The sequence below is a fragment of the Tubulanus polymorphus genome, chromosome 9 (assembly GCF_964204645.1).
Source record: "Tubulanus polymorphus chromosome 9, tnTubPoly1.2, whole genome shotgun sequence".
Lineage (NCBI taxonomy): Eukaryota > Metazoa > Nemertea > Palaeonemertea > Tubulaniformes > Tubulanidae > Tubulanus > Tubulanus polymorphus.
In genome coordinates, this window is record NC_134033.1 from 9,528,779 (window position 1) to 9,552,944 (window position 24,166).

Sequence of the window (24,166 nt, forward strand, 5' to 3'; positions counted from 1 at the left end):
AACCAAACGAAAAAAAATCCAGTTGTAGTCCAGTGATTTACCCACGGTGCCACAGAACGTAACTGCAGGGTGGATGGAATTTGATTTACAAATAGCCTAGCCTCACCTAACCCAAACTCTATTCTTTCACGCATGCGCGTTTGCAGATTATAGGAACTCACGCACGGCGTTAGTAGGGAACTCACGTACAGTTAACCTGTGGATATCACCGTACAGTCACGTACGCGTAACAACTTCGTTCTTAAAAAATGGTATTGGCTACTATATAATAGGCCTATAGACAAATAAATACCGGTAGGCTTTCTTCTTAGCTTCCACACTTCACAACCGAACCAACTGACCAACCAGTATATTTATTCCCAGTACGCACCAACCGGCACAGGCCTAACACTGTTTGTAAACTGTGTGTACCGTAGTAGGCTCTTGATAATCACCTGATACTTTTCTGTCGTTTGTTTTCTCTCTGAGACGAACGTAATTCTGCGCCGTAATTCTAATAGCCCTCCGCGACTCAACGACCTTGATTTAAACTTGATCAATTCAAAATCTGTTTATTGACGCTTTTGGTTACATGAACTGATCAGCAATATACTTAAATGAAATTACCGGAATAACAAGAAATCAAAAATATTAAAGAGGTAACAAACAAATGCCCGTAAACCTGTCAGACACGCGAACGCTGGACTCGTAAACTATTGGACTCGGACCAGCTGAGCAATAAATTCATAAAATTGACTTTGAAATTGATTGTGGAGAAGAGAGGGAATAATTCGATAGCTCTTCCTCATAAAGAAGAGAGAAATTTCGGAAAGAAAACACAACAATCGTGTGCAATCGTATGAATCGCATTTTAGGCTAGTTATATTCAATTCATATAATCGAAGAATCGAAAATTCTTTAGAAATGCATGCTATCCTCTTGCGATCATATGCGATCGTAGCTACCATATGAATTGCATTTTACGTTAATGATTTTATATTCATATAATTGTCAAATCGTAGAATCGCATGCTATCCTTTTTCGATAGTATGCGATCGTATGAATCGCACTTACATTATAGTGATATTCAATTCATAGAATCAGGAATGTACAATCGCAAATTCGTCGTATGAATCGCATTTTAAGTTAGTGATATTCAATTCATATAATCGTAGAATCGTGGAATAGCGTTCTGAAATCATAGAATTGCAAATTAATAGAATCTCACATTTCTTCCTTAACCCGTGCGTACCGTTACCGGAGGTAACAGTCGTTGAACTCTTTGTACTAGCGCGGAGTTACCTCAGGTAACATTAGTTTTGCTATTGCCCTATAGATGGAATATGCGTCGAGCTTTGAACTTTAAGTTACTTCTGTTATCGCAAGGTGGCCTTGGCAACACACTGAAGCCGTTCCTATATCGATGGATACAGTTACCAGCTGCTTATGACTCATTGCGCGCGTGTATGTCAGCGCGTCTATTCAGGTCGCATACTTGACACAGATTACTTGCACTGCGCGTTTCTATCCTATTCATACAATGGCAATAAAAACAACATGTAAACAACTAATAAACGCAGAATACTTTTTTATACTGCTGAGAATAAAACTAAGAATAAGATCGAGAATAAAACTACGTTATTTGCGAATTTCATTCCAAGTTTTGAGCTTTTGTTTTCATATTCAGATCTGAAATGCCACAGCAACGGGTGGCCAATAGGCCTGGTTTCAGGGCATCATTCAAAATCAACCCAGCAACTTGATCCTTCCCTATTCATCAATCAAAACTCTTATCAGTTCGTTTGTTGCAAATAGTTTGTGAGCGACAGTGACGGCTCAGCAACAGTGACGGGCTTCGCTGTATAAATAGACAAGCAGAGTCTCTCGATCATTATTCACAGACAAGATGTCGAACAGAAGACGAGTATTTTCAGCAGCAGAAGTAAATCGGATCATCGAAGCAGACGACGACGCCATGAGTGCAGATTCGACCAGGATTCTGCCGAGGAATCTGACCATGGACATCAGATTTCTCCAGAGATCTCATCGGATTCAGATACATCCGACGGAGAAAATGAACCACCGGTCGATCCAGTTCGAGATATAGCGCGTGGGCGTGGCCGGGCACGTGGATGCCCTCGCAGTAGAGCTAGGGCTCGAGGCCGAGCAATTGACGATCCCCCTGCAAATTGGGTGGATGTTTCTCGACAAAATCCAGGGCCGACCCTGTTACGATTCCGGCCGCCGACCGAAAGTGGACCGGCCAACTTAGATGGAATTTCCGATGACGATATCGGCGATCCGCTTGCGTATTTCAAACTGTTTTTCACCGACGAAATCGTTAGCGACATCGTGACAGAAATAAATCGCTACGCGGCGGAAAAGATAGGCGCAGGAAATCTCAAGCCAAATTCGCGTCTGAGGAAATGGCATGACGTAGATGTGCCAGAATTCTGGACATTTCTTGGCGTGTTACTTCAGATGGGCGTCGTGCGTTTGCCATCAGTGCAGATGTACTGGAGTGTCAAATGGACTCACTCGGTGCGGTTTTTTCGCGACGTTATGCTACGGGATCGTTTCCTAATCCTGTACCATACAATGTTGCACGTGTGCCATTCTGACCCGGATCAGAATCTCGAACGGGGCCACAAGATTACTCCCCTAATGCAGAAAATCGCAGAGAGGTACCAGCACCATTACGTTCCATATCGCAAGTTGTTGATGCTACGGGATCGTTTCCTAATCCTGTACCATACAATGTTGCACGTGTGCCATTCTGACCCGGATCAGAATCTCGAACGGGGCCACAAGATTACTCCCCTAATGCAGAAAATCGCAGGTACCAGCACCATTACGTTCCGTATCACAAGTTGTTGATGGACGAATCAATGATCGGCTTCAAGGGCCGAATTGCGTATAAACAGTACTGCCCGAAGAAACCCACAAAATGGGGTTTGCTGGCACGTACGATAGCCTGTCCTCATACAGGCTATCTGCTAAATATAATCCTCTACGTCGGTCGCGACGACAATCTGGTAGTGGAGCCGGGGCTCTCGAGAACATCGCAAATAGTTATGGATATCGCTAGACCGTTTTTTGGCCGTGGCCATCACATATACTGTGATCGGCTCTATAGTAGCATCGAACTGGATGAAAAACTTTATGAAAATAAGTGCCATTACACAGGCACAATCATGCTAAATAGGCGGGGCCTTCCGGCGCCAATAAAAACTGCGCGGCGTTTGAATCGGGGTGAAATCGTCGCCTATAGAAAAGATAATGTCTTGGCATTGAATTGGCAGGATAAACGTCTAGTTTCCGTGATTTCTACATTCAGCTAAGGCGATGAAACCGATGCGGTAAATGTGCGCATCCAACAGGAGCATATAGTGAAACCGCGAGTCATGCTTGATTATAACAAACACATGTCTGGAGTTGATCTACATGATCAATACAATAAATATTACGATAGTTTGCGTAAATCCATCAAGTGGTGGAAGAAGGTGTTTTTCTGGTTATTAGAATCCAGCGTGACCAACGCCTACATTCTATGGAAGCTGAATAACGACGACCAGCCGCGAGCTCAGCGAAATTCGCTCCACTTTCGGGAAGCCTTGTCGAACGGCTCGTTCCGGATGCTCCAGCTGTGGATACGCCGACGCGAGGCCGCCCGTCCCTCGGGCCACCCCGCGAAAGGCTTGACCGGAAATTTCACAGAGTGATGGCCACAGCGCATGCTTCGAAATCGTGTAAAGTGTGTTCGAATTTTGCTGCAGGAATTCGAAAGCAGACGAAATTTTACTGTGGCACATGTTCGGATAAGCATGGATTGCACCACAGGGATTGTTTCAATCTGTACCACACCGCGATCGACTATAAGAACCAGGCTTGACTCAAAAGATATAATTAGAACTATCGAAAATAGAACAACCACTGTACAATCAATGATAAATAAATTCAAGTTGTTTTTTTTTCATTCAAATTACACTGGTTTTTGTAACTTTTTTCAAATTTTGGGGGTCGGTTTGACCCCCTGGCATTTTCGGGGTCAGAGATACCCTTCAATATTCGCAAATACCTTGAGGATTACTTTGTTTCAGCAGCAGGAGAGGATTACCAGCGATTGAGGAGACAAGAGAGGAGATATTGACCAACTAGGGGTCCAGGGACACCATGCCCACTTGGGAAAATGGTTTCAAATGCTCAACAATCTAACAATTTCAATATTCAACGCCCCCTGATGACCATTTACAAAAACCAACGACCTTGAAACTCACCAAAATCATAGAACATGTCAGCAGCTACGATTTTGTAATTGATTGTGATAACAAAATATGCCTCGTTACCAATTTAATATGGAAATACTAAGTCATTCTACTATTCAACGCCCCATGGTGACCATATTCAAAACCCAATGACCTCGAAACTCACCACAATCATAGAACATGTCATGAGCTACAACTTTCCAATTGATTGTGGTTACAAAATATGCATAGGTACGAATATAATATAGAAATGCTAAGATATTGTATTATTCAACGCCCCCTGGTGGCCATATACGAAATCCAATTACCTTGAAACTCACCACAATCATAGAACACGTTATGAGCTACAACTTTCTAATTGATTGTGGTATCAAATTACGCTTAGGTATCAATATAATGTGGAAAAACTTTTTCCCACTTACGAATGAGTACTGGTGACACCAAGATGGCCGCCAATTGCGTCATAATTGGCTGATGAAAAATACCTGTCTGAGGTATAAAACATCCCTTTCCAATGAATACCCATCACAAATTGCAATGAGAAATGTTAAACCAGTAGGAAACTACAGGACTCAGAATTTGGGCAAAAAATTAACATTTTTGGGCACTAAAAAGGTCATAGGACGGCCATCTTGAGTCCGACCGACCCAATTTTTGAAAGTTCAAAAATATGTAAAAAGTGCTGATTTTGGCGAACAACAATGGCTGCCAGTCAGCCATCTTGATTCTGACAGGGCCAGTTTTTGGGCTGAAGATGTGTCTAGGGTAGATACACGTGTAACCCAAATATCAAGACGTTACCTTGAAGCGTCTTCAAAACTTTCCAAAATAACTGGATTCCGTCTACGGACAGACGAACGGACGGACGACGGACGAAAAGTGAACGCAATAGCCCGCTGGGACTAAAGTCCCAAGTGGGCTAAAAAGAAAAAAAAAAAGAAAAAATTTCAATTTTTTTTACCTTTCGTTGACCTTGAGATATTGACCCTCATAATGACCCCGGGACTCGAAAACTTTTCCCCATGACCAACAACAGCCTTAGCTTGGACAAACAAGAGAGTAATAGCCAATTTCTGCCTGATTTCTAATTATCCTTGTCTAATTACTGTAAAAAAACGGCCAATTTACCGTATTTTCCGGCCAATAAGCCGATTTTCTAGCCTCAGATTTTTACCCAAAATATCGTGATCGGCTTATTGGGCGGATACAATGACATAAAAAAACACTTCCTGATCTATGCCACTCTAATGCTCTCAATGATCGTCAAAATCAAGAAAAGTGGTCGATATTTATTTGAGGTCATTATTTACTACCAATTATAATCTATTTTGAACTATTTTATTTTCACTTTGATTGTTCCATCACCGCACAGCGGCAATGGTATACATTTATATAACGCGCGAGTTCATCGTACTACCACGTGTCAGTTCATAGATTAGTATATATGCAAATCAGCAGTGAGCCGTGTACTGCGTGTATGGCTGTGTGTATAGTAATCAGCTGAGTGAGTAGTCTATATATAGCACAGTCACTCGGCGATGATAGTATACACAGCACTCTCACACATCGGCGGGCGCTACTGTCAGCCTCTTAAATCGTCAATTAAGACGAACTAATTGACAAATCAGTGAATTAAAATCTCTGATGAAGGGCCTCGGCTTATTGGGTGAAGCTTTATGAAATCCATGTATTTTAGGCTAAAAAACTGCCCTCGGCTTATTGGCGGAGTCGGCTTATTGGCCGGAAAATACGGTAGTACATGCGACCTTTGGGTGACCTCCTTCTGGGGTCCCCCATCGAACCGCAGATGAAAAAAAATTTCTGAAATGTAGCTTCTTAGATAGAGTAAGTTGTCCTGAAACAGAAAATATATAGTTTTACTATGTCCCATTTAGTGTAAAGCCCTCAGAAATGGAATATGATGGTATGCTGAAAATGGTTAAATAAAAATCAGCAAAATCTGAGGGTTTGAAAATAAAAAAATTCGCATGGAAAGAGTTTTAAAATATGAATAGAATCGAAAGGATTGCAAATACTGTGCGATTGTGCTATTCAGAAATACCGCACAGTTCTAGCCGTTTAGCACTTACACAAGAAAATAGGCGGTAAAAGTGCAGATCCGCACCTCTCGTGATTGACGCAATCTACTGAATTACAAATCACTGTTCTAACTTCAGAATGTCTCACAGAATCCAATGCAGTGATTTATTTTCTCTTCTAGAAAGCAGATTTTTGGCCCGGTTTTTATCTCAGAATCGTGACTATCTTTCGATAGGACGCCATATTGGATTAGGAAATCTAAAGTGAAGATTTGTCTTAAGTTATTACTGAAACGATGTGAGGGTAATCAGTACATAAAACTAATCAAATTTTTGTCAACTGTCACTGGGGTTATTAATGCTAACCAAATTTCAAGATATCATCGTTGAAATAGACAAGAAATTTATATTTTTCTTCCTCAAAATGAGTGGGTCATGAAACATTTTTTCAGCAAACATTCTAAACAAATCTTCACTTTAGATTGACCCATACAATATGGTGTCCAGTTGAAAAATCGTGACGATCTCGAGAAAAATTCCAGGCTAAAATGTACTTTCTAGTGTAGATACCATAAAATAAACCAGTGTACTGAATTGCTGATGACATTTTGGGTCTGAATCAGTGATATTTAATGTAATTGATGGAACCATTTTTACGAGATGTGCATATCTGCACTAGGCCTACCGACGAAGCTGCCTGCGGTAGGCCTAATACAAATCTCTTTCTCATCAGGCGCTTTTACGAAATTGAATCTGATTCGGTTTAGCTAAATCCGATTCGATGTCGGAAAACAATAGGATTAGTAAATCGAATCGTTTTTCGTAAATGAGTGGAATCAATTTATCAATTTAAAGGTCGCGATTCAAAAGAAAATGGGCGTCAATAGTGACCGAACTATTGATAGATGATGGTCTGCGATAGATATCTTAAGCCCACGGTCGAGGAGGACGCCATGTTGGATTTCACTGACTAAATCGCCACTAACTTGCTCGCCGAGCAAGTTAGTCGATTTAATAAATCAATTTACTAAACCGCGTCCATAAACGAGTTGATTTACCAAATCCGATTCACTAAACCGCGTACCGTAAACGTGAAACTTAAATCGATTTACAAAGATTCAGTTTCGTAAAAGCGCCTATTATGGGTTGAACAGTACAAACCCGACATCACTTCGATGTAGGCCTACAGAGCTACCCTTCAGTACACAGTCAGGAACACTTTCCAAAAACGGCAGATTCTGCCAATTTCGGCGTTTTCCGCCAATAACGGCGGAATCAGCCATTTATGGATTACTCAGTTTTAAACTGCTTCTGCCAATTTAGCCGAAATCGGCGTTTTCTGCCATCTTTGGCTTGTTCTTAAAAAACGCCATTTCCGCGGTTTTCAGCTGTTACAGTTTTTAAACTACATCGCCAGAAACGCGTTTTAGCTTAGATAGTTTTACAGGTGCTATTTATAGTGCTTAGTTCGATGGGAGTCCCTACTATGACATCATCGCTTTTCTGCTGGCATACATTTGTATATTTGCGCCGAAAAATCAATCTCATTGATCCATTCCAGGCTTCAAGAAAGAATTAAATATAAATGTATGGGTTTCCGATGGCAAATGTATTTGAATTCTGTTCTTTCTGTATACCTGTATTCTATGTAATAAATATATACATACATGTATCCCAAATTGTTTCGAAAATGTTTGTTTTATTTGGAAATGAATCTAGATACAGCTGTATTGATTTTGAGTGTTGTAACGTCATCGGCCACCAATTCATTCAATCACTACCCATCACAAGTCCAATTAGCTGGGAGGCATCGAAGATGTTAATTACCTTCAATTAACCAACATCATATGCAGTCCAATATAGGCCTATCCCTCAACCATTCTATGCTTTATTAGGCAAGATAAGACCATGGGCAAAACTTAAAACTAGATTTTTGATACACTAGTTTATACATGATCCATGATTGATTTGTCTTATGAGAATGATAATTATAATAATAATTTTATTTTTATTATATAATATTTACACATCCGTTCACCTCAGCAAATTAATTATTTTATTCCGAAAAAAAGTACCGTGTAGACACTAGGGAAAACGTCTAAGCGGGTGGGGGAATCCTCTTATATAATAAGTGGACTGCCAATAATGGCTTAGGCCTAATAGGCCTAGTTTATGATTATAAAACAAGCTACGCCAAAAACGGCGGAATACGCCAGAAATGGCGAATGTTTTTATGTGTACCCATGGCAACGTTAAATTGAAAACTTTATAATAGTTTTTAAAACTAGTTCCCAAATTTATTTCTAACAAAAATCATGATTAATAAACTTGTTTCATGCTGTTGTAGTTTTGAGAGTTTTCCCGGAGTTTTTGGGCTGCATATGACGTAATCATTTAGAAAAACGTGAATTTGACCACTTTACCTAGCTCAAAAATTTCCATCCTAGCGTCATATGAAAGCTTATCGTCTGCTCGAGATTATGACGTAATCGGCAACATGCGCTAATTTGACCGGAAGTGCGCAAAAAACTCGAAACTTAGTGAGCTGAAACTGGCTGATTAAGCCATAAACGACTGTAAAAGTTTCAAAACTGAGTGATCCATAAACGGCTGATTCTGCCGTTATCGGCGGAAAACGCCGAAATGGCAGAATAAGCCGTTTTTGTGAAGTGTTCCTGACTGGTACACCGAGTAAAGAATCTGTACCCCGGCAGGCAAAAGGATAGCAAACAAATTCAGTCATATTTTCACATTCATTGGGTCGATATGCAACGCGTATACCCTATTACCGGCTCCAAGAGTATCTAATACTTACCTTCACAAATGAAATCCTTTATATCAACTGTAATGGTTTGAAATGCCATTCACCGCCAACGGCAAAAGGTAGAAAGTTTCTAATGTCCGATCGACAGTACCGGTAGCGCCGCTACTTAGCAATAATAAGAACTAATGTTATTGACGATGTTTTGTTAAGTGGAAAGACGCCGAGTACCAGTATATATCCGATAGGTTCGAATCCCCAATTTCTTCGGAATGATTTGATTTTAAAATAGCGATCGTTTTAATAGATTTGGTGTACCTTATTAAACTTACCCACCGTCAACACACCTGCCGGATGTGAAACAGGGGACGTCCCATTCCAATGACGCTAAAGATTTTGTGTTAATTTTATGGTACTGTAACGGCGGTATGAATTAAATTCAGCTTAGACTAAGAGAAATATATTTTAAGGCAAACTCTAATGGGCTAACTGCACATCATCGAAAGACTTCTCATCCATCGATACTTGATAAAAATGAAATAAAACATCTAGTTCCAATTATCTCATGTAAGCATAACATTTATTTTGAAAATCTCAACCTTACATCAAAACATTTTAAAGCCTTCTATATCAAATGCAATCTTTTGCTAACATAAACAATAGAAAAATGGCCATACCTCTATCATATTAATTATATCACGAATGCTAAATATTGCGATATTAATTGAAATCGTTCAACCAACAAATGAATTTAGTTAACATAATATCATCACAAACCATTCATATCCTTGGCAAAGGACTTATAAGCTTTTAGAATATCCAAACAGGAAAACTTTAGTCTCATTTCTATGCGAGTAGAAATACATTATCATTATAACATCCATATCTTTGCATTATATATAACATCCATATCTGTGCATTATATATATGTTTATAATGTCATATCTCTTAATAATAATCAATCCAATAATTAGATTAATAATACTAATTTATTTATAAATTCATAATTGATAATTAAACTATCAACTCTGCTATAATTGAGTTACGCATGAGGTAAAAAAATTATGACATAAAAACTCCTGGCGCTATACGACATTGGACAAAAGAAACTTTCTACCTTTTGCATAATGTATATGCCTATGTATAGATTCTCAGTCAACCCGAAATCCATGCATTACATATATTGCATATGTTGGAAATGGCTTCTATCTTCTTATTATGTTTGTACATAGTTCCATGATTAAAAAAAATTGTGGACGATCCTGCCAAAATCAAACGGGCTTTTAATCTTGAAATGTTTTCGTATAATGCAATATCTTATCTGTGAAGAGTTTTCTATACATTTTATCGCCGTGAATTCCCAGAAAATGTACCCCTAGTAGAACTCCTGCATTCCATAACAATATGATATCTAACTCAAGATTTAAAATATTCAGGTTGTTGAGTACCCCAACATAAACTTAGAAATGTTGTTAAATGTTTATCCATCCATCATGTTATCATTTCCTCATCCTTTCATTGGAGTACTAGCCTGCTTAGACCTTTTTGATAAATATGTGTCTAGGTAACATGGATATGTCGCCAAGATTGGAGAAAATTTATAATGATAAAGAATTAGATTTTTCAAGGTTAATTGATGATGATTTTCTGTTTGAATTTTTTGTTTGAAAAATTGTGTCCTTACGTTGAATCATCCGAGCTTGGGCAATATGACTGTATAGGTAGTCTTAATGTACTTCATTTGAATATTCATAATTTACCGTCTAAACTAGATGAACTAGAAAATGTAATCAAAAGCTGCCGACAATGCAATTAAGAAATACATGTGATAATGTTATGCGAGAAATTTCGAAACGATGTAAATTTTGATCTCTATAATATACCGTAGAATTTTGTAGAACGGCACCGCACTAATCTAATTCGAGAAGGCTCTATATAAATGATGAAATCGATTTTAAAATTCGAGGTGATCTATCAATTTTTAAAGAAAGGCATTTTGAATCGTGTATCCTCGAAATAAAATGAATAAACTCTAAAAATATAATACCATTTGAGATCTATAGAATCCCAGGAACAAGTGAAATGGAATTCCTGTCCGACTACAACAACTTGCTTGAAGCTATGTCGAGAAAATAAACTTGCTATATTAGGCATGGACCAGAATCTTGACCTAATTAAAATAAATCAGCATAAAAAACTGCGGAATTTTTAAATTCAAATCTTAGTCATAACTTATTACCAACTATCATAAGACCTACTAGAGTAACTTCTAAAACAGCACCTTTAATAGATAACATATATATTAGTTCAGAGTTCAATAATTATGAAAGCTACATTCTTACTAATCATGTATCTGATCATTTTGCGTGCCTCACTACAATTGATACACAAAAGCATACAACCAAAGTAGTCAATGAACAGTTTTATTATAGAGATTTATCTGATGCAAATGTCGTTAAAATAAAAAAAAATGTCTAACATAAATTGGAACACTCTGCAAGAATTAAACTGTGAAGCCGGTTATGATTTTGTTGCCAAAATTTAAAACATTCTGTAGATGAAGTATCTCCTTGCAAACTTAAAACCACTAGAAAACTTAACATTAATGGACCTTGGATGACTAAAGGCCTTTGTATAGCTTCGCGCACTAAAGATAAAATGTGTTATAAGGTAATAGGACTTGAGAAAACTCACCCACGATTTGTAAACTACTTAAATTATCGGAACAACTTAAATTATATAAAGCGTAGGGCCAAGAAAACCTACTACGCTGACAAAATTTTATCGTTTGAAAATAATGCAAGAAAGCTGTGGAGTTTTTTGAAAACAGTCATAGGTCAGCAAAATGATAAAACATGTGTAACTTCTAGTAATTTCATAATTAAAAGAAAAGTAATGAGTGATCCTGTAGAAATATGTAACTCTAACAGTTGCATCGTGGATAATTAAGATGGCAACTCCATTGGTGTTTTTATCGTAGATTACGATAAATTTTATCATTTTTAACACACCAAGGTCAAAGCCCATATTCAAGTGCCTGTGCCTGGAGACAGTATAATTGTGGATAAAGGGCTTAATGTTGAAGACCTGTTTGTGCCTCAAAATGTTAGTATTAATATTCCATCGTTCTTTAGCAAGAGAGTGCATGTAGAATGTATCATAGGTTTCGCAAAGACATTTAAGATTTTGACGCAGCCTTTGAACTATACAGAAACGGTGCTGGCAGGAAAAATTATAAAAATTTGCTTTTACTTGTGTAATTTTAGACGTTGCATAGCGTCAAGAAATGCCTAAAACATGTAAAAATGTTTGAAGTAATAAAGTATAAAAATGATAATATTCTTTTAAAAAGAAATCTTCTGGATTAGCTTTCAAATGATTTTGAGCCCACTTGGGACTTTAGACCCAGCGGGCTATTGCGTTCACTTTTCGTCCGTCGTCCGTATACGGAATCCAGTTATTTTGGGAAGTTACATGTATCTACCCTAGACACATCCCAAAAACTGGCCCTGTCAGAATCAAGATGGCCGACTGGCAGCCATTGTTGTTCGCCAAAATCAGCACTTTTTACACGTTTTTTAACTTTTTGAGGGAAATTTTGAAGCCGCCTTGATCAAAATTACCTTCATCTTTCGTATATATTTGAACCCCCGAGGGCCCATCAGCATAACAAAAATTGGGTCGATCGGACTCAAGATGGCTGTCCTATGACATTTTAGTGCCCAAAAATGTAAATTTTGGCCCGAATTCTGAGTCCAGTAGCTTCCTAGTGGTTTGCCATTTCTCATTGCAATTGCTGATGGGTCTTCTTTGGAAAGGGATGTTTTATACCTGAGACAGGTATTTTTGATCAGCCAATTATGACGCAATTGGCGGCCATCTTGGTGTCATCAGTACTCACTCGTAGGTGGGAAAAGGTTTTTCGACATTATATTGATACCTAAGCATATTTTGTTACCACAATGAATTAGAAAGTTGTAGCTTTATAATGTGTTCTATGATTGTGGTGAGTTTCAAGGTCATTGGTTTTTGTATATGGCCACCAGGGGCTATGAATAATACAATATCTTAGTATGTCTATATTATATTTGAACCAATGCATATTTTGTTACCACAATCAATTGCAACGCTGTAGCTCATGACATCTATGATTTTGATGAGTTTTAAGGACATTAGTTATTCTATATGGTCACCAGGGGGCGTTGAATAGTAATATAACTTAGTATTTTCTAATTATATTGGTACCGAGGCATATTTAGTTATTATGACCAAGTTGCAGCTCATAACATGTTCAAAGATTGTGGTGAGTTTCGGACATTGGGTTTTGAATATGGTCACCAGGGGTGTTGAATAGTAGAATAACTTAGTATTTCCATATTAAATTGGTAACGAGGCATACTTTGTTATCACAATCAATTACAAAATCGTAGCTGATGACATGTTCTATGATTGTGGTTAGTTTCAAGGTCATTGGATTTTGTATATGGTCACCAGGGTTAAATATTGAAATTGTTAGATTATTGAGCATTTGAAATCACTTCACAAGTGGGCATGGTGTCACTGGACCCCTAGTTCAACTTATAATGTTCTGGGAAGTGAGGTTCTTTCTGTGGCCATCCCGCGACGAGTATTTGTTCTGTTTGTTGTCGTTAAACCCTGAGTGGATACCTTAGGAGTGGTAAAAAAACTGAGTCACTAGCCGTACAGAAAATCGGAACCAGCCGAGTCACTGCCAGGGGCAAAACTGAGGCACCCTTCACACTTAAACATGCCACCACTCATCACAATCGCTGTCTGTCCAGTGTTGTCGAGATTCGGGAAATCAAGATGTCGTCTCAGGTCTTCCGTGACGAGTTCTCCTGGAGTTGGTTTAAATGGTAAAAAGGAAAATCAGAAAAACTTGTGCTGCCACCTCTTCCAGTTTAGAATAAAACACAATTTTGAAACATTGAATTACATATTTTGAATAATATCTATAGTATAATTTTTCAACCACAATGGGTCTGAAATATGAAATAAAGAACGCGTCTAGTTTTCCACACATAGTTTTAATAAATTCCGGTTCTCTTTTAACGACTATCATTTGCAAGTCTTTGAATGTATATATCACACAAAATAGCAGATTTCAGCCTGGGTGCACATCAGCTGTCCTTGATAGTAGTAATCATTGTTTTTTTTTAAGTTGGAGTTCTCCATTAACAAGCGCAAGGTAAAGGCTGAATTATGTCGACAAGCAACGCGACGCCTACCGATTCCTACCGACGCAACTGAGAGCAACCGCGATCGTAGCCCAGCTTATGTCGACTGCGCTCCGATTCGCAGCAACTGAGGCCGACTAGCGGGATATGAGATCCTCCCAGTTGCTTCCCTGCTTATGTCGGTTGCGATTACTAGCAACTGCAACGGCTCAAATGGTCACGTGATAAGCATTTTGAGAATAAATTTGAATTATTAGGAAATATATTTCTATTAGAAAAGCTATTTCTTTAAGACTTTGATCTTTCTGATTCTGTTTTGAATACAACGTGCTAGCGACATCTATAAAGATGGCCGCTCACACCATAATTCTACCAATTTCGTTTCTAGATCTTCGGTCCAGTCCTCTGCCGTGCTGAAGGTTTGGTTTACGTTTTGAACTACTTGGATTTGAAAGTTTATGACTAATTACGAATGACGCTAACTAGTGGTGATAATTTGTACTATGTATATGCGGTCTCTCATTGGCTGGAACCCCTGCGCTCAGTTCCGTCGCGTCGCAGATGAGCTTATGTCGGCTGCGATCGAAAGCAACTGCCCGCCAGTAATAGGGATAACAGGCTTTCATACCAAAGGTCGAAGGGTCGAGCTCGTAAAAAATTAAAATAATAATAATTTACAGTTGAATTAGTAGCGCACACTCCTAATTCAACTGTAAATTATTGTTATTTTCATTTTTTACTCACTCGCCCCTTCAACCTTTGATATGAAAGCCTATTATCCCTATTACTCTTAAAATATTCATATATATGAATAAAATATAAATGAATAACATATATAAGTAACGAGTAATTAACAAGCTCTTATAGAATAGATATATAGATAGATATATTTACAACATTATTTCAATATTCATATTTGTATAAGTTAGATTTTTAAACATTAAAAGTGTTAGTAAAGTGTGATTGAAATAATGCATAGCTGTTTATACTAGAACATGATTCTATTTGAGCCTATATATCATTGAACTTCTAAAATCAATTAAAAAAAAAAATTAGTATTAAAATGGAAGCAAATAAGTACTACTGTCCAACATGTAATATCAATATAGATAAATCCCAAAAAGCACGACACAATAAAACTAAAACACATTTAGAGAATAAATTGAAACTAGAATATGAAGATGATATATTAGAAACTAAATTAAATGAATTAAAGAATGAAAAAGAAACATACAAATGTGATACATGTAATCAATCATTCAGTGATAAAAGATATTATAAAGAACATTTAAAATCTAAAAGTCATATTAGAAATAAGAATAATGATATTTTAGGTGAAGATTATTTTGATGAAGATAATGATAAGAAACAGAAGACAATTAAAAGCATAAAAAATAAATTAAACAATAAAAGACCATACATGGAAGATGTAAGAAAATATATTAATTCATTAGATAATAAAAAAGATATAGAGATAACCGAAGCATTTAAAAGTGATATTGGCCCAACAGCTATCGAGTTTAAATTTCATAAAGGAAAAACATTTAGAAAATATGAAAGAAATAATAAAAATAATTACTGATGTTGAATATCCTAAAATTAGTATATCTTTAAAGTAAAGTTTATAAAATCTGAAGATAAACCAATATATAATATAAATTCTCATTCACAACATATTATTTTAAAACAACATATAGATGATAAATTAGATAAATATTATAATGAAGTAAAAACTAAAATAGAAGAGAAATATTTTTAAGGATCTGGTTTAATATTTGATGAGATAATATTTATGACTTTACATGTTTATAACACAAAATATAATAAGTTAACTAAATCAAAACCAATTGATGAAAATAATGTATCATATTATAAAGAACAAGATATTGAAGCATCGAGTTATATTATACTACCATTTAAAACTAATGCTGTTATAAATGTACAAAATGAAGATGATAAATGTTTTCTATGGGCTATAATAAGTTGCTTACACCCAACAGAAGATATTACACATAGTTTTAGATTAACAAATTATAAACCATTTGAAAATAATTATAAGATAGATAAGTGTCCTGTTATAATTAAAAACATCCCAAAGATAGAAAGAGATAATAATTTAAGAATAAATGTATTTGATTTAATCAAATTACCAAATACAAAAGGTAACAATATAAAACATTATACATTAGAACCTTTATACCTATCAAATGATTATGATTCAAACGATGTTATAGATATACTATATTATGAGAATCATTATATGTGGATTAAACAAATAGATTTATTCTTTAGAACAGAAAGTGATAACCATAATAAAATATCTCTATGTAGAAAATGTTTACATAGATTCAGTAATGAAAGTACATTATTAAATCATAAACAATTATGTGAAAATCATGATTATTGTAAATTAGTTTTACCAAATGAAAAGGATAAAATATTAGAATTCAAAAAATATGATTACAAAAATAAAGTTCCATTTGTTATATATGGAGATTTTGAATCATTAAATAAAGAATTAACTGATCAAGATAGAAAAGAAATATATTATAAAAGAAAGAAATTAAATTCTAATGAAAATGATTTTTCAGATGAACCACCAATAACAAATACAATTAAAAAGATTCATCAATCAGCTGCTGCTTTCGGGTTATATATTAAATCTGATTATCCAGAACTTATTAAAAGTGAATTATAAAATTATAATGACAGAAGAAGATAAAGAAGCATTTGAGTTTTCAGATAAATGTTATTATTGTGAAAAGATATTTAATTATAAAGATAAAACAGTAAGAGACCGTGATCATTTGAATGAAAAGTTTAGAGGCGCTGCGCATGAGAATTGTAACTTACAAGCTAAGAAAATTAATTTTGTACCAGTTATATTTCATAATCTATCAGGATATGATGCACGTTTATTCATCAAACAGTTATGCCATAAAATAGAAGAAATTAATAATGAAATAGAAAGATTAAATTCGAATAGATCAAAAGATAAAATACCAACTTATAAATTTAGAATGTTAGCTAAAACATCTGAGAATTATATATCATTCCAAATTGGTTGCCTAAGATTTATAGATTCATATAGATTTTTAAATAGTTCATTAGATAACTTATCAAATTCATTAGTTGATGATGAATTAAAAATATTAAAGCAACACTACCCAAATAATGATGATTTTCAATTAATGAGATATAAAGGAGCAATTCCATATTCTTTCTATAAAAATCATAATGATTTTAACATAACTGAATTATTGAAAGAACAATTCTATGATGAATTAAAAAATGAATATGTTAAAGATGAAGTCTATCATAGAACATTGAATATTTGGATTCATTTCAAAATAGAAAATCATGGACAATTAGTAGATTTATATTTAAAATCAGATGTATTATTATTATCGGATATATTCGAAAGGTTTAGAGATGTAAACCTAAAATATTTTAATATTGATCCATGTCATTGTTATTCATCACCAGGTTTAACATGGGATTGTGGATTAAAATTTACAGATATAAAAATGGATTTGTTAACAAATATAGATCAATTACTATTATTTTAAAAATCTATAAGAGGAGGAGTTTCAGGTGTATTAGCGGATAGATATTTCAATGTAAATGATAACCCTGGATATAAGTTATTATATATAGATGCAAATAATTTGTATGGTTGGGCAATGATGGAACCACAACCTTATGGAGTATTTGAAATAAGTGAAGTTTTACAGAATGAAAATAATGATAAATTTGATTGGAAGAAAAGAATCCTAGATATTGCAGATGATTCAGATACTGGTTACTTTATTGTTGTAGATTTAGAATATCCTGAAGATAAAAAATTTAAATCTAGAAATCTAGCTTACTGTCCCGAACATAAAACTGTAACTCATGAAGAATTATCAAATTACCAAAAAAGAATTAAACCCGAAAATCATATTCATACAGAAAAGTTAATGGTAACTCAAGAAAATAAATATAATTATGTAGTACATTATAGAATGTTAACGTTTTATCTAAAACAAGGAATGGTTCTAAAAAAAGTACATAGATATATTTCATTCAGTCACTCTAAATGGTTAGAAAAATATATAGATTTTAACACCAAACAGAGAACTGAAGCTAAAACTGATTTCGAAAAAGATTTCTTCAAGTTAATGAATAATGCATTCTATGGAAAAACTTGTGAAAATATTAGAAATAGAAATGATATTGAGTTAGTCAGTAATGGTAAAAGGATAAGACATTTACAAACATATCCTAAGTTCATTGGTAACAGAATATTTGATGAAAATTTAGCTGCAGTTAAGATGAGAAGAACATCAATGAAATTTAATAAACCAATCTATGTTGGCGCTTCAGTTTTAGAATTATCAAAATTACTAATGTATGAATTCTATTATAATGTATTACAACCTCATTTTAGAGAAAAACATATAGAAATATTATATTTTGATACCGATTCTTACATATTAAAGATAAAAACTGATAACATAACAGATGATTTAAAAACATTAAAACATCATTATGATTTCAGTAATTATCCTAAAGATCATGAATTGTTTAGCAATGATAATAAAAAAGTTCCAGGGAAGTTTAAGGATGAATTAGTTGGTGAAGAAATGATTGAATTGGTATTAGATCTAAAATGTATTCATATAAAACTAAAACTCATGAAGCTAAAAAGTTAAAAGGAATAACCAAAAGTGTAGTAGAAAAGAATATTCATTTCAAAGATTATATCAATTGTATATGCAAAGAAGAAGTTAGAAAACATAAGATGAGATGTTTAAGATCTGAAGATCATGAAATATTTATTGAAGAAATTGAAAAGATAAGTCTAAACCCATTTGATGATAAAAGATATATTTTAGATGATGGAATTCATACAGTTGCTTATGGTTGTAATTTAGATGAATACTTAAAATTTAAAAGAGAAGAAACAAAAGAGAACGAGATAATGAAAAGAATTCTAACGTGTTAATCAAATTTTAATAAAAATATGTATTATAAATGGAGAGTAAACAAACACACAGTGAGAACAACAAATTATTTCTAGATAGAATAAAAGATACTTCAAATGTCAAATCAGTAGATTATAAATTTAAGAAGTTAACAGAATTAACAATCCATAAGAAATATCTAATTACAGATATTGTTACGGTTACTAACAAATATGGAGATAAATTAGTTATACACTTAGAATATGAAGGATTAAAAGGAAATACATATAAATTCAGAACATATTTACCGGATAGATTTCATAGATTATCAAGTGAAGATTTAGAAGAATTATGTTCTGGAGATTTCTATTTCGTATACAAAGGTAAGAATGAAAAAGGGCACCATGAAATAGATTTCGAATAAGAACATATGTAAAATAAATGGTAGAATTAAAAGAATACATGATATTTGTTGATTCTAGAAGGCTTACAAATTATAAATCTCATAATTTACTAGTACAATTAGATAGAGATTTCAAGAATTGTGTTGATTTAAAATTAGTTAATATAAGTTTATGTAATTCTTTTTATAATATATCGAATAAAACTATTGAACATAGAGCCTTTTTAGTTTTTAATAGACACATAGATTCATATATTTAAAACCGGGGTTATATAATTTAGATACATTAGCACAAGAAATTAATAGAAAAGCCTGGCACAAATTAGGTAGTAGTTCTGGGTTTAGTATTAGATTTTTTAAAAGTGATAGTTCTGATAGGATAAAGAAAAGGTTGTCTAATAGTGAAAAACATAAATTTATGGTAAAAAAACCTATAGCTAAACTGTTAGGAATTCTTCCAGATAGATCTTTTACAAATATTGACGCTACTACACCAAACTTAATACCTTACACACATTTCTATATTTATTGCAATTTAATCGATCCTACAAAAACATTCGAAGCAACTAAAGATATAACTTGTAATTCTGGTTTACTAAACATTTTACCATTGAAGAATGTTAAAGAATTTGGAACGCAAATAAATTATAATTTAACAGAATGTGATTTCAAACCATGCATTCCTCGTTTTAATAATTTTAGATTAGAAATTAGAAATCATAATGGGCACTTAATTGATTTAAATAATTTCCCTGTAATTTATGAATCAGTTATAAGATGTAGAGAGTAATTTTTTTCACTATATAAATGAATATAACTGTTGGACCGAGTATATGTTTTGGGTTTGATTTTAAACATGGTAAAGAAATGAGAATTAAACTAAATGACGTAGTTACTGATATAAAAAGTAAATCATTTAACAATGCAACAATGATTAATAAAGAAAATTATAATATAGAAAAAGTAATTGATTTAATTAAATCACCTTTAGAATATTATGAATTAAATGAAGATGGAATTATTGATGATATTAAAAACATATTAACCAAAATATATGATAATCATAAAAGTAGTAATGAAATAAATGTTGAATTAATCATAAATAAGTTAACTAAACATTTTGATGATAGTAATTTTTTTTGATAAATAAATGAGTGATAATAAGTGGATAATAACTGGATTATATAATGGAGCATTACTATCAGTTGGAACTGTTGGTTATTCAATGGTATTAAAAAAAGTATTCAAAATGGGAAGTGTTAATGTTGATAGATTTGATATCAATGATATTTTAAAATTAACATTAGCAGTTACTTTATCTAATTTAACTATTGATTATTTGGAAAAACAAAAATATATTCCTCCCATATAAATACATAATTATTTTACTAAATAAATGGCTTCTGCAGTTATAACTATTATAGGATCGGCAATTGTTAACGCTTTAGCATTTACTGGGGGCGGTTATTTATTTAAGCATATTGATAGAAATGGATCATTAACAGAACAAAAAAGACATAACTTAGCATTAGAGAAATACAATAAAGCAGCAGAAGAATATAGAGAAAAGAGGCAAAACTATATGGATTATATTAACAAGGAATTATATGATCAGAAGATTTCACATAGAGATTTTCAATCAGTTGATGATGCAATGAGTTTATATAACGCGGTAACCAATAAAGAAAAATTACATCTACATAAACCTACAATATCAGATTATTATACCCCAAGTAATGAACAGAAGAAATATGAAATAATATGGATTTTAGGTGGAACAGTTATTGTTATATTTGTTGCTTATAAGTTTACTAATTAGTAATTTTTTTGCTAAATAAATGGATGATAAAGTTGATAATATTGATATCATTCCTCATGATATAAATAAAACTAAATTAAAAATATATTTAGAAAAACAAATATTAGAATTTGAAAATGATTTAAAAGTTAAAAAGAAAAAATATTTAAAATCTAAAATTATATATTATTTGATTATAAGTGGTTCGGTTACAATTAGTTCTGTAATAACATTTCTAGCAATATTCAGCCCATTAACACCTTTAGCTATATCAATTGGTGTATTAGGATTAAGTTCAAGTGTTTTAACTGGTATAAGTTCAAAATTAAATATAAAAAGTAATAAAGAAAAAAATTAACTAATATAAAAGAAATTAATAAATTAAAGAATACACTAGATTATATAATAAGTTTAAATGGTCATATAACAGTTGAAGAACAAGATAAATTATTAAAAGAAATTAAATTAAAAGAATTAAATTTTGCTGTTTATTGTGCAACAAAAGGATGTGGAATTAGTTGGAATGATCATTTAAATAAACCAAGTTTACCATTGATGTTATCACTTTTTAGATTTCATACATATTTTCAAATAAAATTAATATTAGATGAATTAGAATGTCCTTTACCAGTTTCAAAATATTTTAAAGAATTGAATAATAATATTAATTTTTCTAAGTTTTATAAAATATGTAATGAATTTAATATTAATTAGGGTTTTCTGTTATTTCACAGAAAACCCTATTGATATCCGCGTGATTATTATTATTATTATTTTCTTCCACACTATTTTTACCAAAAGAACATAGGCTTTGTTACCTTACAACTGTTTCATATACAATCCATATAATATCGTTCAGCTCACTGAGATCTACAAATAGCCCGCGTGTTTTTTCACGAATCATCGTTACAAAAGCGCTGTCGGGCCGTAAACATCGAAAATTTAGCCCCATTCAATGGGGCGACATGTTTTTCGAGTCGTCATCCCGAAATCAACCCGCAGGCCGACTGTCACTTCGATTATCAATTCAAGTATAAATGAACTAATTTATTGCCACAGACTTCAAATTCAGTCGCGGTCTTCAAACAGTGATTTTAACAATTGCCCATTTTCTTCATCAAATCATATTACCGATACACTGGAAATTTACTACTTTAGATTTTAAAAGCACTGTCCAGCCGTAAACATCGACGAATCGACGTGTGTTACTACATCGTCGTTCCGGGGATCAGCTGCGAGTTTCTCCTCATCATGAGAATCAAATCGAGTACAAATTAATTTATTACTACCAGTGATTTGGCTGCGGGTTTCAAGGAGTTAGTATAACAATACCTATTTTTCTTCACCGAATTAACCGTGTATTTACTAAGATAAATCTTTAGTGTACCGGGGAATCGTAGGCCTAAACTAAACACGCCGAAGAGATATAGCGGAGAAAAGCTGTTATGTCGACGAGGTATCAAAATAAAAGAATATATTACTTTATTCGGCCGCGGGCTTCAACCTCTATATCAATACCATCAATACTCTATATTTCCTACAGTACATACCGATCATTGTCAAATGCACAAGTTATTTACTAAATACAAGTATATAACACACTCCTATCCGTATGCTGGACTCACTTGACATTCGGAGTAAGCGTTCGCTGTGGGGGAAAGGGATCGTTCGCTGTGTCGCTTGAAGTGTTTATCGAGTTTGACGCGGCTTTAGGCCTACCGGTACTGAGCTTTACTGTATCAAACAAACGCAGTACAATTGTTGCTTTTATTAACGGACTCATTGGATTGAACTTCAAAACAAAATTTACGATATTTAGGTGGGTTGTTAAATTCAATAGGCCTACGACCAATCTGTCCGGATGTTAGGCCTACGCATATACATAGGCCTACATAGGCTAGTAGCTATGGTGGCTGATTAGGGCCAAGTTAAAAAAAAAAAATTTCGTGCAATATACCATGCAAAAAATATATTGCTTCGTTTCTGCGTCCGTTTCTGCGCGGCGCAAAAACGAAATTTACCGCGCTAAAACGCGCCAAAACGAGCGCAGAAACGAAATTTCGTTTTAGCGCCCGTTTTGGCGCGTTTCTGCGCGGTGATTTCTCGTTTTTGCGCCGCGCAAAAACGAAGTTCGTTTCTGCGTCCGTTTTTGCGCCGCGCAAAAACGAAATTTACCGCGCAGAAACGCGCCAAAACGAGCGCAGAAACGAACCTTCGTTTTAGCGCCCGTTTTAGCGCCTTTTAGCGCGGTGATTTCTCGTTTTTGCGCCCCGCAAAAACGAACTTCGTTTCTGCGTCCGTTTTTGCGGGGCGCCAAAACGAAATTTACCGCGCAGAAACGCGCCAAAACGAGCGCAGAAACGAACCTTCGTTTTAGCGCCCGTTTTGGCGCGTTTTAGCGCGGTGATTTCTCGTTTTTGCGCCCCCCAAAAACGAACTTCGTTTCTGCGTCCGTTTTTGCGGGGCGCCAAAACGAAATTTACCGCGCAGAAACGCGCCAAAACGAGCGCAGAAACGAACCTTCGTTTTAGCGCCCGTTTTGGCGCGTTTTAGCGCGGTGATTTCTCGTTTTTGCGCCCCGCAAAAACGAACTTCGTTTCAGCGTCCGTTTTTGCGCGGCGCAAAAACGAAATTTACCGCGCAGAAACGCGCCAAAACGAGCGCCAAAACGAACGTTCGTTTTAGCGCCCGTTTTGGCGCGTTTCTGCGCGGTGATTTCTCGTTTTTGCGCCCCGCAAAAACGAAGTTCGTTTCTGCGTCCGTTTTTGCGCCGCGCA

The 24,166-nt window shown here is 34.5% G+C and overlaps 1 protein-coding gene across 6 annotated transcripts in view; it reads right to left on the bottom strand.

Annotated features, from left to right (window-relative positions):
* Positions 1-9,199, bottom strand: part of LOC141910898 (galactoside alpha-(1,2)-fucosyltransferase 1-like) — a 35,472-nt gene extending 26,273 nt beyond the window's left edge. For 2 of the 6 annotated variants that reach the window (XM_074801775.1, XM_074801777.1), the window contains exons 1-2: positions 9,099-9,199; positions 1,054-1,171 (exon numbers count right to left, since the gene is read on the bottom strand). The gene's annotated coding sequence lies outside the window, so the exon portion shown is untranslated. The remainder of the gene's footprint in view (positions 1-1,053; positions 1,172-9,098) is intronic. The other 4 variants (XM_074801774.1, XM_074801776.1, XM_074801772.1 and 1 more) reach the window with 2 other exon arrangements.
* Between the last annotated feature and the right edge of the window lie 14,967 nt (positions 9,200-24,166).